The sequence below is a fragment of the Monodon monoceros genome, unplaced genomic scaffold (assembly GCF_005190385.1).
Source record: "Monodon monoceros isolate NGI ecotype Baffin Bay Population unplaced genomic scaffold, NGI_Narwhal_1 Super_Scaffold_22, whole genome shotgun sequence".
Classification (NCBI taxonomy): domain Eukaryota; kingdom Metazoa; phylum Chordata; class Mammalia; order Artiodactyla; family Monodontidae; genus Monodon; species Monodon monoceros.
The window spans coordinates 35,285,262-35,291,665 of NW_021703779.1; positions in this window are offsets into that span (position 1 = coordinate 35,285,262).

Here is a 6,404-nt window from a genome sequence, read left to right on the forward strand (position 1 = left end):
CTCACCGCACAGGGCTCTCCACAAGCCACCCCACCGGGTCCTCACCACACAGCAGCCGGCCTCCCTCCGGAGGGGAAGAGTGTCAGCAAACGGGTGGACATATCTTGCAAAGCACCACGGTGTCCAATCTAGGGTGGAGTTTCCACCAGCTGTTTCCTCCCCTCCTCACACCTGTCCAGCTGGGCTCCCAACCCCTCTCTCACTGTGCAGGGAGGAGTCACATCATCCATGAAAGCGAGTTTCAGAAGCAGACATGGCTTTTGTCTCAGAAGTGGCCACACAGGTCACGCAGAGGAACTGGGGAGAGCAGAGTGTTACTGGGTGTGAGCGCTGGCCCGGGGTGGGGAGCCTGAGGCATTGGTACTACCGTGCCTCAGATGTCTAACAGCCCAGGGCACGTTGTGACCGCATTTCTGCACTGTACATCTGAGCGGCCTCCATGCTTTCAGCGCCCACGGTTGCTTTCACAGGATAAACACTGTTAAACTGCCCTGTGGCCACAATGGGTTCCGCCAGAGGCTGAAAACACTGAGTAGTTTCTCTGCCAGGGGCAGCCCCCCGAGATGTCAGTGGGAGCACATGAGTGGCAGGCCTGGTCCTGTAAGGAAGGAGCTGCTATCAGTCTCATTTTACAGAGGAAGAGACTGAGGCTCAGAGAGGTTGAGCCACTCGCCCTAAATCACACAGCTAGTAACTAGCAGAGCCAGGTCTTGAACTCCAGCCTTGTCCCTCGCACTAAACCATTTCTACATTGCGTTTAGCATTTTATCTAGGGCAGGGCTTCTTAAACTTTGTCGCCAAAGGGCCCAAACAGCCTTCTGGGGGGGGTCTCGAGTTAGAGTTCAAAGTGGCACTTCAGCAAGCTGGGCTTTCCCCATCCCATTCCTGGCCATCTGCGTTGGATTCCATTAGACAGCACTGTGCTTGTTTTAATATAAAAGCAACATTGACAGTCACTTAAAATCAAATACAGTTGATCCTCCAGGAAACGCTTCCACCCTGACTCCACAGTTTCAAGTACCCCAGCACCCCTGCAGAGACGGCGGAGTACAGGGACCCCCATCTAAAATCACAGGCGAAAGCTCCCACCAGCGGGCTGCCCCCCGCCCCCCGGCTCCCACGGCCTGAGTCCTGCCCAATGTCATCACAGCTTCTTTCTCTTTGTCACCCCCATCCACGCCGGGATTCCCAGCAGCTTGAAACTGAGGCAGGAACATGGAAGGGGAGGGTCGAGGCGGGGGATTTCTCCCACCTGGCTGCTTCACTCACACCCCGCACCCCTCCTCCTCTGCTCCCAGCCGCAGGTCAGCCCAGAACAGAACTTTGCACGTTCTGGAACTGAGCAGTTGCAGCCTCCACCGATGCCCGAGAGGAAGGGGTTAAAAACATCTTTCATCTCTCAGCAGCCCTTTATAGAGTCTACGTGTGACTCTGAATGGTTATGGCTTTATATAGAGCGTGCTCTGTGCAGAGGGAGAAACCACCGTAGTTAAGGGAACAAAGACAGCTCTAGTCTAACGACCTGCTTTTATTTGTAGGGACCGCATCTCCAAAGGGCGTTCTTCAGGTGACATCTGCCATGTTGAGTCTGCGCCTGAAGAATTACACCAATAAACCCCAGAGATGCAAATACAAGAGGGATAGGAACGCACACAAATAAACGAAAGCCACTCCTGTTTATTGTTTCTAGGGAAAAAAAGAGAGAGAGAGAGAGAGAGAGAGAGAGAGAGAGAGAAATCACACACTTCCCTTTGGATGTTTTCACACAGAGCCGAACCTTCAAATGTCAAGTTCTGCAGGGTGTTTGACCTAAAAATAGTATAATTTCTGTGTCATTTGAAAAGCTGTTTAAAATGACAGACCTAAGCCTGATTTTTTCAAACAGACATCTAGAATGAGAAACTGAAGTTGCATTATTTAGGGGCACAGTCTCGCAGAAAAAGCGAATAGGCCTTCATTTTACTAAAATGTGCCCGTTCCTGTGGTTTCCGTAGGTAATATCTGCGTGGGATGTTTTTAGCGGCCAGATCTCCTCTTTGTCCCTTGGTGATTAAGAGAAACGGGGAGGGAAAAAAAAAAAAAAAAGAAAGGAACAGCTTGGGGGAGGTGGAGGGAGCTGGCAGTGATGTGCTGGGGCCTCCACTCACCTTTTGCATCTCTGCTCACTCTGGGGAACCAGAGGACGCAGACCTGCATTTTCTCTGCCCAGCTCTCAAAATGAGCAAAGCCGGAATCCTAACCCGGCGCACCTCTCGGGCCAGAGGATGTCACACACACCCTGGCAGGCGGGCCGCCAGAAGCTCGCGGTTTGTTTAGAGAGCTCAGGTCATTCCTGTCCACACCCCAAGCTGACGCGGCTTTATAAACACGGAGCAGGGGATGCGGTCTCTGAAGTAACCGGGCCAGAGATAGCCAGAGATACGCGCTGCACACAGGGCGGGGTTCGGGTGGGAGGGGACTGACCAGTTCTGCTCAGAGGGAGACGCATCTCTCCCCCACCCCGGCCAGAAGGACCCCTGGCTGGATGCAAGTGACTCTCCCAGTGCCGAATCAGCCACAAGAGGCAGTCACCATCCTTGAAAATTACTCCAAATGTGACCTTCAGGCCCTATATCCGCAGGACTGGACCATGTCTGATGGCAGGGGCGGGCTGGACTCCTCTCGGCAGCCCTCGCAAACCCTGGGAGCTCCCGGCTGGGAGGCAAAAGACTAAGGTTCAAATCTTCCACTGCTCAGAACTGGCTGTGTAACCCTGAGCGAGTCACTTAACCTTTCCAAACCTTCATTTGCCAAATACGGAACTTAGACTAGCTCCAAAGGTCTCACCATTCTGGTGTCTCCTAAATTCACACCTTCATTCTATGTAGGAGAGAACAAATGAATTCATGAATAAACAGCCTACAACAGGGGCCCCAAGCCCGAGCCATCTCTGCCCTGGGTCCAACTTCACACCTGCATCCTTTCCCTGAGGACCTTTCATCCCGGAAAAGGTAAACCCTTGACAAATGCTTCGTACAAACATGAATTCACAGACACATCTTCAATGCTCCAGCGCCCAAGCCTCCCCCAACCTGGAGCATTTACCCAAGGCGGTGCTCACCACCCGTTCTCCGAGTCTGCTTCCCGAGACGGAGCCCCAGGGAGCCCGGGCCGCGAGCCGCAGCACCAAACCGTGGGGAAGAAAAAAAAACCCGCCGCCCTCTCCCTGCTTGCACTTCACCAGTGGGTTCGTTTCAGAACCTGTGGGTGTATTTCAATGAGAACAACATGAAAACATGGGCGGATTCTTTTCTCTTGAAAAGAAAAAACCTGAAACAATAAGCTGAAGTAATAACAAGGCAGAATGTGGACATCTGCTCCCCGCCCGGAACGACTCCCCAGTTTGCTTCTTCCCGGGCCTGTCACACCCCTCCCCCTCAAGGCATGGATTGCTAAAGAGCCCAAATTAATTCACCTGCACTGACTAGGTATTGCTACCTGCTGCTGTGTTGCTTGCTACTTATTTGTTCATTCATTAAACTAAAAGGCAATGCGCCCTTCCTAGGCGCGGGGTACTGCGTGTCGGGGGCTGTGGAGGCTTCATTTTCAACAAGCCTTTAAGGAAGCCTGCAGTCTAATGGGGGAGCTGAGACAAGCCCATTAATAACTATGATACAGGGAGAAACGAGGCGAGGCAGAGATGCAGGAAGCACCGGGGAAGAAAAAAAAAGAACGTTTGTTTGTGTGTGCTGGAGGCTAGAAGTGATGGCCCGGAAGTCTTCATGAAGGAGGTGGCTTCCACCTGGGCGCTAAAGTCTGGGTGAGGTTACACCAGCATGGCTGGAAAGGAAAGCCTTCTGGGCCAAGGATACTGAGTGAGGAAGGGTACAGAGGTGGCAGGCATGGAAGCAGGGGTCCCCACATCAGCCACGTTCAGTGTGAGTGTGCAGGGACAATGGCAGAGAAGGCCAGCAAATGGACGGAAGAGGACCCAAAGCACGTAGAAAGACTGAGGAGCTTGGAGTTTATTCGGTGAGCTCTTTGCCAGGGAGTGTGTATAGTCATTTTTCTGTCTCAGATCCATTCTCTTCCTTGCAGCGTAGCAGGAAACTACATTTCCCAGGCTACTTTGCAACTGGCCTCAAGATTCAGCCAATGGGAGATACCAGAGGGAGATAGGTGGGCAGAAAGAGGGAGAAGCCAGGGTATTTCTCCCCACTCTCTTCTCCTTGGGCAGCATCCCCAGCATCAGTTACTTCTCCCGCATCTCCTCCACGGTTCGAGTTCCTGTTAGCTGACTCTGGCTTCCGGGTTCCTATAACACTCCCTCTTCCTTTGTCCCTCCAGCCCGAGGGATGCCAGCAGCTTCCTACTGTTACTACTCTCTGGGTTGCTAACCTCTGCATTACCTCCCTGTGCCCTGTTTGGCTTTTTGGCTCCTCCAGAGCCTATGAAGTCAGTTTCCTGGATTAAATACCTTATGTTTCAATACCTAGAGAGGTTTCTGTTTTCTTGGCTAGACCCTCACCGATACAGGGTAATTGTATCCCATTTGGCTTCAGAAGGCTCACGTTGGCTGCAGAGGACCCGATTCACAGTTTCTGCAACCTCCCAGGGGAAATGTGAGGGAGGCCTGAAGCAGGGACGTGGCATGAGGATAGACAAGGGAAGACACTGAAAGAGCCCCAGAAGAGGTGACGCAGCAGAACCTCACAGAAGCGTGGGACGTGGGCACCAAAGATGATGCTGAGCTTAGCTTGAACATCCAAGGGAGTGGCTGGGCCACCAACAGAGTTGGGAAGAGCAGGGGAGAAGCTGAACTGCAAAGGAGCCGATGAGCTGGATTTTTCTTTATGCTTTCTCTCCTTTTTTATTGCTTTTTTTCTTTAACTAATCCATGCACTTGGCCCTTGGGCTTTCCCTCGTTGATTTTGGATTGAGGAGATCGATGGAGGAGACCTCTAAAGGTAGCGAGCACCCAGAGGCAAGAGTAGGAGGCAGAGAGCACCTTTGGGCCCAAGGAGGAAGTGTGAAGAGAAGTGGGGAGGGGACACACGAGAGCGTGGAGAAGGGCCGCAAGGGCTGGAGGGTCTGAGCAGTGGGCAGGAGTCAAGGGAACGAGGTGGGAGAGCAGCGGACGGGACACGTGGGCTGTCGGAGCCAAGAGGAAGCAGCGTCAGGGGCACGATGAAAGTCACCATGTGAGGGCAGCAAGCCCAGAGGGCTGACGACACGCAGTCTGGTGGAGAGAGACGGGGAGGGAAGGCAAGGGGAGGCTTGCTCTGGGACAAGGTAGATCTGTGCATGTGGGAAAGGGCCCAACGAAGAGCAAGGGCCCAAAGGTGCCAGGGTGAGTGCGTTCATTCATTCATTCATTCATTCATTCATTCACTCAACAAGTATTTACCACATGTCTCTATGTGCCAAGCACTGTTTTGAGCTCCAGGGGCGGAACAGTGAATGGAAGAAGTGAAAAGTCCCTGCCTGCTTAGAGTTTCTATTTGAACAAAGGGAGATAGACAATAAACAAAAACACATCGAATATGTCACACTGCACATAGTGGTAATGGGTATGAGGTGAGGGGCAGTGGTCGTGCAGGAAACAGGATTGTGGGGAGGGGTCATTGTGATTTCAGTAGGGTGGTTGGGGAAGGCCTGTCTGGAAAGGAGACCTGAGGAGGTGAGGAAGCAAGCCGGGGGGAATGTCTGGAGGGAGTGCACGCCAGGCAGAGGGAATAGTCAGTGCAAAGGCCCTGAGGTAGGAGTGTGCTGGTGTGTTCCAGAAATGACAACGAGGCCAGTGTGGCTGGAGCGGGGTGGGGGAGGGGGCATGGGTAGCAGGACCTGAGGTCGGGGAGGTAGGGTGGAAGGGCCAGACCAGGGAGGCCTTGACTATTAGAGTAAGAACTTGAGCTTTTATCTGAGGGAAATGGGGAGCCACGGGAGGGCTTTGAGCTAGAGCATGACGTGATCTGACTCAGGGCAGTGACCAAGGAAGGGAGCTGAGTCATCTGAAGATTGGAACGCTGCAGTGGTGAGCTACATCCCTGTGGGAACCACTGCCCCTGAGGCCCTTATGCACTGGGAGATGGGTGGCTTCCCTGAGAGCAGGTGGGGCGGGGACAGGGCCAAGGGAAACCTCAGGCCTTTGCCGCGACTGCAGCCAGGGTACACTGGTATTGGCTAGCACACGGTAAGACCCTAACGACCCATGAACAGCCCCTGAGTCCCACGTTCACAATTCCACAGCACAAAGTGTTTATGAGCCCCCTCCCCAGAATCCTTGAGCAGGGGTCTTTACTGTTCATCCTTGGTGTCCACTTGAGCGGGTGGGAACCATGACCCTCCGGTCATCTGGACTCCTCGGCTCCCAGAACCCCTTACACTGAGGCCTGCACTCACACGGGCCACCAGGGTCCCCAGGC